The following is a 12,086-nucleotide window of genomic DNA, read 5'->3' as shown; positions in this document are numbered from 1 at the left end:
AATCTGGGCTAAATGGGAGAGTGGCCAGACGGAAGCCACTCCTGAGAAAAAGCCACATGACAGCATGCCTGGAGTTTGCAAAAAGGCAAGTGAAAAACAGATCATAAGGCAAAAAGATTCTGTGGTCAAACCAGGCACAGCTCATCACCCGTCTAACACCATCCCTACCGTGAAGCATGGTGGTGGCAGCATCATGCTATGGGGATTCTTTTCAGCGGCAGGGACTGGGAGACTGATAAGGCTAGAAGGAACAAGGAATGGTGCCAAATACAGACAAATCCTTGATGAGAACCTGCAAACGACCTTAGTCTGGGGTGAAGATTCACATTCCAACAGGACAATGACCCCAAACATATAGCCAAACCAAGGCTAGAATGGCTTCAGCCAAAGGCCAGACTTGAATCCCAATGAAAATCTGTGGAAAGACTTGAAGATTGCCGTTTACCGCCGCTGCCTATCTAACTTAATCCTTAAGAGTTTATTGACGCAGCAGTGCATCAATCTAAGTAACATAAAGAATCCTCATAAAAATCAGTCAGTCTAAGGTAGAGATATCAGGGGTTTTTCATGGACTGCGTCTCAATCCACCACATTCATGAATGTAGCGTCCGAATGGCCTGCAAACTATTATGAACACGGTGGTGTTCTCCGATTTGCTCTACAACCCCCCCCCCCCCCCCCCCCAAAGTAGCCACCCTTTCCTTTATGATAAACATATATGGAATGATGTAGTAACCAAAAAAGAAAAAGTGTTAAACAAATCAAAATATATTTTATATTTGATATTCTTCAAAGTAGACACCCTTTTGCCTTGATGACAGCTTTGCACACTCTTGGCATTCTCTCAACCAGCTTCATGAGGTAGTCACCTGGAATGCATTTCAATTAACAGGTGTGCCTTGTTAAAAGGTAATTTGTGGAATTTCTTTCCTTAATGTGTTTGAGCCAATCAGTTGTGTTGTGAAAAGGTAGGGGTGGTATACAGAAGATAGCCCTATTTGGTGAAAGACCATGTCCGTATTATCGCAAGAACAGCTCAAATAAGCAAAGAGAAATGAAAGTCCATAATTTCTTTAAGACACGAAGGTCAGTTGTGAGAGAAAAATTGCAAGATTATGTTATAATACTTTTATTGCATCAAATGGTTGTTTTATTCGACATAATTAAGTATTCTTATAGCTATTGTGTGTGTTTTCTACTGAGGATGGGCCTCTGGGAGATAACACTGACAGAGAAGATTTACGATGTCTTTGGGTGATGAAACCTAAAGAGCATTCCAGAGCATGAGTTAATGTTTCTGTTCTATATGGTACCAGAGAGAGATGGTTCCAGTTTGGAGTCGGAGGGCCAGACACTGGTCTATACAATGTAAACTATTGACACAGCAGATGCTGTCTGCTATGTATTATAGGTATCTTTCATACAAATATTAACCTTGTGACCCATTCTATGTATCTGTTGTTCGTCATGTAGGTTGAAAGGGGTGTATCTTGGTTATAAAAGAACTTTGTACTTTTGTCTCGTCGCTTTTCAACAGATCATCAGAAACGGTGATTCGTCGACAAGCCATTGCTATTGCAAAGCTCTCACTATTAAAGATTTAGTTTAAGATTTAGTTCAAAGTATAACTCTGACTTGTGTGATAACTGTGTCTCTCCTCATTTGATAGTAAAGAAATTATCCACCACACAGTCAATTCGGAAAATGTCAAGAACTTTGAAAGTTTCTTCAAGTGCAGTCACAAAAACCCTCAAGCGCTATGATGAAACTGGTTCTCATGAGGACCACCACAGGAAAGGAAGACCCACAGTTACAGTACCTCTGCTGCAGAGGATAAGTTCATTAGCGTTACCAGCCTCAGAAATTGTAGCCCAAATAAATGCTTCAAGTATCAGACACATCTCAACATCAACTGTTCAGAGACTGCGTGAATCAGGCCTATCTGATCGAATTGCTGCAAAGAAACCACTACTAAAACCCACCAATAATAATAAGAGACTTGCTTGGGCCAAAAAACACGAGCAATGGACATTAGACCGATGGAAATCTGTCCAAATTTTTGGTTCCAACCGCCGTGTCTTTGTGAGACGCAGAGTAGGTGAGTGGATAATCTCCGCATGTGTGGTTCCCGAGAGGGAAGGAAAAGCAGCCAACCAGTGCTCAGCATATGTGGGAACTCCTTCAAGACTATTGGAAAAGCATTCCTCATGAAGCTGGTTGAGAGAATATAAAATATATTTGGTAACTACATGATTCCATATGTGTAATTTCATAGTTATGATGTCTTTACTATTACTCTACAAAAAAGCTAAAATACAAAAATAACCTGACGTGATACTGCACCCACCAATGTAGAAAAATAGCAAAAATAAGAAAACCCTTGAATGAGTAGGTGTGTCTAAACTTTTGACTGGGACTGTATATATAAATATATTTCCTGAGCTTTCTTATATCTCCTAGATTTAGGACACTTCAAAGCCTTATTCCTTTTTTTTTTTACTGTATACCTAAAGTGGACCTAAAATTCGAAATGAAATAGCTAAATGATCTATGGTATGACCATCTGAAAACAATTTCAAATGTTAGCTTAGTACAATTTTAGAATCTTCAAGGAATAATGGGAGAACATCCCCAAATCCAGATGTGCAAAGCTGAAGACGACTGAAAGCTGTAATCGCCGTCAAAGGTGTTTCTACAAAGTATTGATTCAGGGGTGTGGTAAATGAGCTATTTCTGTATTTCATTTTCAATACATTTGCAGTAATGTCTAACAACATGTTTTCACTTTGTTATTACGGGGTGTTGTGTATAGATAGATGGGTGAGAAGAAATATTTAATCAATTTTGAATTCAGGCTGTAACACAAGATGTGGAATAAGTTAAGAGGTATGAATACTTTCTGAAGGCACTAACTAATGTACAGTTTTCATACAGTTACAATGGAGTGCACACTGCACTTCCCTGTTGGCAGGACGTATGTGTGTTTGGCCAGTGCTATGAACAGTAGACATGAGACCGTGGAAAAATGGTGAAGTACAGAAAGGGTCAACTCTACAAGTCTAGGTACTGGGCCCCTCTCTCTCTCGCTCTCTCTCTCTCTCTCTCTCTCTCTCTGTCATCTGTTCTCTTTCTCCCCTCTCTCTCTCTCTCTGTCATCTGTTCTCTTTCTCCCTCTGTCTTGTCATTTCAGTCCTTAGCTCTCATTGGAGAGAATCCGTGTTGAGAAGTGAGACCTACTCTGACGGAGACCTGGTCTCGAGTTGAGCCATAGTTCACTCTCTCTTGACTCCACTCTCTACCCGCTCGTTTTACAGCGACAACATTTTTATTTCCCCTCACGAGTCTATGGAATGGCGACGTTTCTGAGGTCAAACACAAGCAAAGGGGCTCTCAGAACTGATTAAATGTGCAATGTATACACGTTGTCCACTCAGGTTCAGAGTGCTACACAATGACACTGTAGCAGTATCCTGAACCATGACCCATCCTTATGTAACAATACTCAACTCTGTGTAAGCCTAGGACCTGGCAGCTAGTCGACTGGCACACACAGAGAGATGTATGCGTGTGCGGGTTCGCTCCCTCTTTCTCCTATTTGTTTTTCTTTTGAGCTGTGAAACTGATAAGTGTGATAGGGAGAGGCGAGACGTGGTTTAGCAGCTTATTGAGTCGGAATGCCAGTTCAGGAAACACACCTTGTTGCCACGGCGAAGGACAAAGAACCCCTTTTACAGCCGCCCTGTGCCAGCGTCGCCCGCGGCAAACGTGCCCACCTCTCTGTGGGCAGAGATTGGTATAGGCAGGACATCTCCCCTGACCTTATTGGGCACCAGAGAGAGGTAAGCCACAGACATGGATCGCACACACACACAGATACAAACACTCACATAGTCTCTCTTAGTTTATTTCTCTCTCTCTCTCTCTCTCTCTCTCTCTCTAGCATGCACACAGGATCTGAGAGAAGGGACCCTTTCTTTGCTTTGTGTTTCGAATGGCAACCTTGTCTGGTTCATAGTCCTGTACGAGGAAAACAGTGGAGAGCATTGACCACAGGCAGTCTGCTAACAATCTGGTCTGGAGAGTGGTCAAAGAATGTCAGAAATAGCCACTCCAAAGGCAAAGAACAGTACAGCACTGTTACAGTAGGAGAGTGCTGAGTAAAGCATGATGTAAGGATGTAGGGTAGGTGCTAAAAGTGGGATACCGTGAGGTAAGGGAGCATGAGAGATGCAGCTAATGTGTGGGAAGATAGTGAGTGGATGAGTACAGAGTATCTCGAATAAAGTATTGTCTCAATCAGATGGAGGGTGTCGAGAAAGGAATGATAGTTTAGCTCTGAAGATGATCTCTTGGAAGGCTACAGCGTCAACCAATGACAGTAGACTTTATTGATAGGCGCTTACTCATGCCCTGGGATAATGTGTGCGTGCGTGAGGAGTCAAACAGCGAAACGGGGTAGGAGACGCTCCAGGGATTGCGTGCGGACATCAAATGCTTACCTGTAGCTGAAAGAAATGGGAAGATGTAAAAGAAGACGAAAAATATGTCTGTGGTTAACAAGAGTGGGCGGAGACCCAAAGCTCAAAGCAGGAGCTTCGCACGCAATTTAACAATACTACCTTTATGAAGGCTGCATCGCAACGGCTGACTCTCTCATGCTCAGACAAAGGGGAGATTTCAGTGATAGATCCTAATACCTGAGTCATGGCATTGCCTAATACAGACAGCAACATGTCTGTTCTACGAAATATATTCCCAAATAAATGTATTCTCAAATGTGATGCGTTCTCTGCTATGCTGTGTGCACTGAACTGACATGCGTGATTGTTGCTGATACTCCGATGGTCAGATGAAGGGAATTAAATAGTCTACAACGCACACCACTGTGCTACTCAAATCAAACAGCGGGCTGTAGCTGCTGGCATTAACTTCTAGTTGCACACAATCCCGGATCCGGGAGCACCCTCATCAGTAAAAAAGCTGACTAGCATAGCCTAGCATAGCGCCACAAGTAAATACTAGCATCTAAATATCATGAAATCACAAGTCCAAGACACCAGATGAAAGATACACATCTTGTGAATCCAGCCATCATTTCTGATTTTTAAAATGTTTTACAGGGAAGACACAATATGTATTTCTATTAGCTAACCACGATAGCAAAAGAGCCAACTTTTTTCCCCCACCATTTTTTTACTGCACGCAATAAACTATCACAAATTCGACCAAATAAAGATATAAATAGTCACTAACCAAGAAACAACTTCATCAGATGACAGTCTGATAACATATTTATTGTATAGCATATGTTTTGTTCGAAAAATGTGCATATTACAGGTATGTATCATAGTTTTACATTGCAGCCACCATCACAACTCTCACCAAAGCAACTAGAATAACTACAGAGAGCAACGTGAATTACCTAAATACTCATCATAAAACATTTATGAAAAATACACAGTGTACAGCAAATGAAAGACAAAGATCTTGTGAATCCAGCCAATATTTCAGATTTTTTAAGTGTTTTACAGCGAAACGCACACAATATAGCATTATATTAGCTTACTACAATAGCCAACCACACAACAGCATTGATTCAAGCCAACAGTAGGGATAACGAATAAACCAGCAAAAGATATAATTTTTCACTAACCTTCTCAAACTTCTTCAGATGACAGTCCTATAACATTAAATTACACAATACATATATGGTTTGTTCGAAAATGTGCATATTTAGCGGCACAAATCGTGGTTATACAATATGAATAGTAGCCAAAATGCAAACAAAATGTCGGGAGAAATCTTGGGAGAGGCACCTAATCTAATCAGTAACTAATCATAAACTTGACTAAAAAATACAGGTTGGACAGCAAATGAAAGATACATTAGTTCTTAATGCAACCGCTGTGTTAGATTTTTAAAATTAACGTTACTACGGCATACAGCTTACGTTATAGCGAGACCGCCTCGAAATTAATGCCGGAATATTAGTCTGAACAATTTCGACAGATATACGAATTAACATCATAAATTGTTCCTACTATTTGATGAGCTTCCATCAGAATGTTGTACAAGTTTTCCTTTGTCCAGGATAATCGTTGCTCGGTTGTAGAACGTCGTCTTCAACTGTGTAATTAGCAGCAAACGTTAGCCATGTGGCGAAGACGTGTCCAACTAAACATAACGCAGAACAAAGAAAATACCGAAAATCGCATTAAACTGATATAAACTGATATAACTCGGTTTAAAATAACTACATTATGATGTTTTTAACACATATATCAAATTAAATCAGAGCCGGAGATATCTAACTTATAAGACGAAAGCTTTTCAGAGCGCGATGGAGAGATCCTTCCTGCGTCAGTTCAAACCAGGAAAAGACCGTCCTTCCGTTCCAACATGTCTTGTTCCGCCTCAGACCTACCTAGCAACCCCATTTCAATTCTCACTGCTTGCTGACATCTAGGGGAAGGCGTATGCAGTGCATGTCGACCCATAGATTACATGCAGATTTATAAACTGACCCTGGAACAGAGCCCCAGATTTCAGATTTTTCAGTTCCTGACAGGAAGTTTGCTGCAAAATGAGTTCTGTTTTACTCACAGATATAATTCAAACGGTTTTAGAAACTAGAGAGTGTTTTCTATCCAATAGTAATAATAATATGCATATTGTACGAGCAAGAATTGAGTATGAGGCAGTTTAATTTGGGAACGAATTTTTACAAAGTGAAAACAGCACCCCCCTATTGAGAAAAGGCAACAGCACACCCATCATCAATACTTTTAATCAAAAATAAAACAATCGTCAGTTTTATACCTGAAAATGTACAATTATTTGTCTAGAACTAACAGTGTAATACGACTGAGATTCATTATCTGGCTTTCAAGCAGAAGTCCAAACTTGCAGTAAGGTAGCTCAATGTACGGTAGTTTGGTTGCGTAAGAAATGGAAGAAATAAATCAAAGCTGAATCAAAACAGTCAAACGTATAGCAGAGTGCTTTCGATACACCCACAAGCCCCCTTAGGTAGTTTTTTGGGGGGGTATCTGTACTTTTACTTCACTACATTCCTAAAGAAAATAATGAATAAATAAACATTTTACCTGACACCCAAAAGTACTCGTTACATTTTGAATGCTTAGCAGGATGGAAAATGGTCCAATTCACAGACATATCAAGAGAACAAGTGATCATCCCACTAAACACAAATGCATCATTTGTTAATGATTTCTGAGTGTTGGAGCGTGCCCCTGGTTATATGTAATTTTTTTAACAAGAAATTAGTGCTGTCTACTTTTCTTAATGTAAGGAAGTTGAAATGATTTATGCTTTTACTTTTGAAACTTAAGTGCATTTTTAGCAGTTACGTTTACTTTTGATACTTAAGTATATTTATAGCCAAATACTTTCAGACTTTTACTCAAGAAGTATTTTACTGAGTGACTTTCACTTTTACTTGAGTAACTTTCTATTAAGGTATCTATACTTTTACTCAAGTATGACAATTGGGTACTTTTCCACCACTGCCTTTCCACACGTACACTACTTTCCACACGCCCACTCGTCCATACTCCAGTCACCATATTGGGATGCATCTACCCACTTCTCCAATAGAGATCTTAGTGGCAATGCTGTCTTAAAATGCCAATAACATACTTTGTAATACAAAAAAATCAACAATTTTTGTGAATAATAATTGTTTATATCATTGTTTAAAATAAAATAAGTAAGGGATAATCAACAAGGGGCTATGTGTTTTATGGAAAATAATGAACGACCTGGAAGGTGTGGAACTGACCTCCCACAGAGTTATATTATTTTCCAGAGAATGCATAGAGCCACGAGTTTATTATTTATTTATACCATGGCTATAATTTAACACGTTCACCTCTAGAAAGGTGTTCATTTGCAGGTAGAAATGTGTTCAACATCCACTGAAGTCGCTAGCAAGTTTACTAGATAGCTACAGTAGTTGCTGTGGTAACCAAACAACCAGACTTGCTAGTTTAGCTAACCAAACCATCAGTCCTAGCTTGCCATTATGAAAATCGAATTCGACAATGCCAGTATTGTTGTCAATTCGACTTTTGCTTTCAAAAGCGTCTCAAACATAGAACACGTAAGAATGAACTATAGCCATAGAATTCAAGCATTCAAATATACTGTGTGTTATAGGGAAGTAATGCAGCCTCTAGAATGCCCTTCAAGCCAATCAGAAACAAGTTTTCAACAATGCCATGGTATAATAATAATAACAGTCAGGATGTTGTGTCCAATGGGGTAAATGCAGATGGACAATGTACATTTTATAGCCTCTGCTGCATCAGTTGGGCTACAGGGGATACTGCTTAAGAACTCATTACCACAAACACTCACCATCCTTTGTGTGTGTGCATGCGTGTGTTTGTCAGTCTTTCTCACACACACACACACACACACACACACACACACACACACACACACACACACACACACACACACACACACACACACACACACACACACACACACACACTAGTGAAAGACAGACAGAGATAGACCCAGAAAGAGACATAAAGTGTGAATGAAAGACAGAAGATAGATAACTACAGCTCCCCCCAGGTAGAGCTCAAGGTATCCCTCAAGTCTGTGTAAAACTGTTTCACTTTATCTCGCTCTTTGATATTTTATGCCCTGAGCGCCTGCAGCCAGCCAGGCTGAAGAGCTGTAGTGTGCTGAGAGGAAAGAAAAGCAGAGAAGGGCAGCTTCTCTTGTTGCCCCCAATGCTGGCATCCCTCACAGCTAGGCTACATAAGGAAACATTTGTTCTTCAGCCTCTGAATGAGGCCTTGTGTCAGTGGAGAAAAACACAGACAGGACAGAGAGAAAGAGGGAGACCAGAGAGATAGAAAGTTGTGTCCCAAAACCTTAAAACACGTGACCATGAAGACTTAAGATCTTTCAGAAATTCCTCTAGTAGTGGGTCCTTCTGACACACATTTGTTGACCGATTTATGTCATGTTCCCATAGTGACTATTTGTGAATAGGAATCATTTGAAGTCACTGTTTTTAATGTTTATACGGTTTCCTTTCTAATTTCTCTTTGACGTGTTAAATATAGAAAACCACACAAATGGCTGGTACCACCATAACACACAAATATAAAAACATAACTTTCGCTTTCCCTGCTTAACCCTCAGCAGCAGCCTGTGCAGTTGTGGCGGGAGAGGGAGGCTGAGGAATGCCAAAGGAATGTTGCTGTGTTACTGGAGAGGCGGACTGACTGACTGACTGATCACACACTGAACAATGTCTTTGTGTTCCCCGGCCCGACCTGTAGTCACGCAACGCCGTGTGAGCACACTTTCCGTAACCGCTCAGCCCTGCTCACAGAAGAGCGTGATCAAGTACCTGCATCTCTACAGGATCGCGTGCAGTTCAGGTGCTTGGGGCGCACTGGAGCGAATCCAGGTGTGAGTGTAGGAGGGAAAACGCGGTGTGGACATAAACATTGGGTGGAACCGAAACATCTGGCAGTTTGACTCCCAAGATTTTTGCTGCGTCTTGGAAATTAACATCAACACAGAGAACCAACCCGAATAAAGGAACAACTGGAAATTATAACTGCTTATATAACGCAGTTTAAAGTTGCATATGTGTCTATTGCAAGAAAAAATATAAAGAGACAATATGCTGTATAAAACAACTATAATCTCTCATGAATGCATTTAAATATTGTAGCATATGCATAAAAATGGGGGATTGGAGCCCAACTATGATGCAGTGATTGTGAATGAATTATTTCCGACATGATTGTGACAGTTGGCTTCCCGTTGATTGACTCTTTTGTGTACAATTCCCACACTCATCCAGTCCATTCTATGGAAAGGTCCGCTCATCTCCTTAGCCAAGCCGAGTTTATGCGTACTAGTAACTTAAAATACTATAAAAATAACAGCATGCCTGCAGGCAGGGATACTTCAAGGTGATGTAAGACAGCGAGCAGAGCTTTCAGTCAGAGAAGGACCTATTGGATGTAGCGTTAGTGTTATTGCTAAATTCTGCTAATTTGATTGAAACGAGACCAAGAATATACAGACAATGCCTACTTACTTGCATCACCAGGACAAATGTGCACATTTTGAATAGAATTCTGTGTTTTACTCACCTTGGGGGACACTGTTGGAGTAACACATTGTTGTGGGCGGGGACATATCCCATCTGCCACTGCCCGAATTCTTTGGGTTAGCAGCTCTCCACATGGCTCAGTTAAAGGCGCTACATGGTCATTCTGACGTCTGTATTGGCCATGCAGCATTTATGGTGATGTGGCCTCTGCAGAAGTAAGATCATTCATACTTCTTGCGCTTCGCCGAGCAGCACAGGGCTGTTGTCAAGGAACTTGTCAATGAAGTGAGTTTGTGTTTATGCTGGACCTCCAGCCCTCACCTACCACCACCCAATAATTTCAATGCGGAGCTATATGGAGCCCTCCACATTGTTACATTTGAGAGGCACAAGGTGATGCGGTACGGAGCTCAATTTGGCCTCTGGAGACTCCGCGATTGCATCACAATATCCATACGGCGCCTCCGACTACATTTTCGGATCAAGCATAAATGGGCACTCATGTGCTGGCTTTCACCGCGTGAGAAGCGACTCTCTGGAACTGTAGAGATGCATGAGAAACCACACTCCAAACGGCAGGAGCATGCTACAGTCGAACAAGGCATCGCAACGAACTGACTGGACTTTTAATCCACACCAACGGATTTATACTGTTTAAATAGATTTTTATTAATTAAGCAGGTTTCGTCGGCATCTGCTCTGTGGTTCGTTGACTATTGGATCTCATTGGATAGCATATCCCTTGACCCACGGCCAGATGTGCGTGCTGTGCGTTATGGAGTTATATATCGAGTTATGTTCAGCTGTGGATCGATTTACGCATGCTTGAGGTTCAACATTTACATTTTGACATCCGACTTTGGATCTCTTTTTACGCATCATGCTTATGGATATTCATATCCCGCGGACCCATTGGCGACAGTTGCCCAGGAGTTGGGTTATAACTATAAAACGCTCAGCATCAATGACACAGGTGGATGTCAACACGCGCATTTTTTTACTACTTGCCACATAACGGCCCATTGCGTAATGTAAGAAGAAACTCGATTTTGGATTGTAAAATGCCACCCCTGGATAAGACGTAGCAAGAACATATTTTTTGCAGTGGTCTTACAGGTAAATCACTTTCCTATTTGTGACAAAGCTGTGAGCCCGTTATTGATTATGTTGTGTATATTGTTTGTTTAGTCATTTATTCATTCCGAGGACGTGTTGGTTGTAGATCACGTGACTGTGGCAACAAAGAATACAGGGTTATTATTAAGCGCGGTAATTTGTCTGTACCGCAATGTATCGTTATAGACAATGTAAAGATGGCCTACGTTAATTCTGAAATGTTATGCCTTATAATTGTAAACCTTTGTGCAAGTCATTTAAGAGTACTCCTGTCGCTTGTGTTTGACGAGGGTTCTGGCGCTGCATGGCTTGGTCAGCTATCAAGTGTCAAACAGATTTCTTGGAGACGAGCAATTTTACCCAGTGTTGTCCCCGTGGGAGGATAGCTTGTCCTTTTGACAAATGTTCACACTATTATTGACGTGTACATTCATGGGAATTCAGATGGTATTACCTGGATGTGTTAATTTTGATTTATTGCCTTGTTTAAACCATGTACTTTTTTATTGGTTGATCAGTCATGTTTCCTGTCAGGTGGTTTCCTACAAGGCTATAAGAAGCCGTCGTTTGTCATTTGACAGGGAGGAGAGAGGGTTATGCAGGCCAGAGCCAAAAGCCTTGAAAGAATACTTTGAGCCTTGTATATACAGTGCATTAGGGAAGTATTCAGATCCCTTGACTTTTTCCACATTTTGTTACATTATAGACTTATTCTAAAAAAAAATCCTCATCAAGCTACACACTATACCCCATAATGACAAAGCAAAAACAGAAATACCTTATTGACATAAGTATTCAGACCCTTTGCTATGAGACTCAAAATTGAGCTCAGATGCATCCTGTTTCCATTGATCATCAT

The 12,086-nt window shown here is 40.9% G+C and overlaps 1 long non-coding RNA gene across 2 annotated transcripts in view; it reads left to right on the top strand.

The window, feature by feature from the left end:
* Positions 1–3,165: 3,165 nt before the first annotated feature.
* The window catches only part of LOC129836145 (uncharacterized), an 87,606-nt gene continuing 78,685 nt past the window's right edge, over positions 3,166–12,086 (top strand). The window contains exon 1 of one of the 2 annotated variants that reach the window (XR_008756617.1): positions 3,166–3,839. This is a non-coding gene — a long non-coding RNA (uncharacterized LOC129836145). Of the gene's footprint in view, positions 3,840–7,790; positions 11,228–12,086 lie in introns of those variants that run through there. The other variant, XR_008756634.1, reaches the window with a different exon arrangement.

The sequence above is a fragment of the Salvelinus fontinalis genome, chromosome 1, assembly GCF_029448725.1.
Source record: "Salvelinus fontinalis isolate EN_2023a chromosome 1, ASM2944872v1, whole genome shotgun sequence".
Lineage (NCBI taxonomy): Eukaryota > Metazoa > Chordata > Actinopteri > Salmoniformes > Salmonidae > Salvelinus > Salvelinus fontinalis.
Note: the sequence above shows the minus strand (reverse complement) of the source record. Positions and strands in the feature narration are given on the sequence as shown.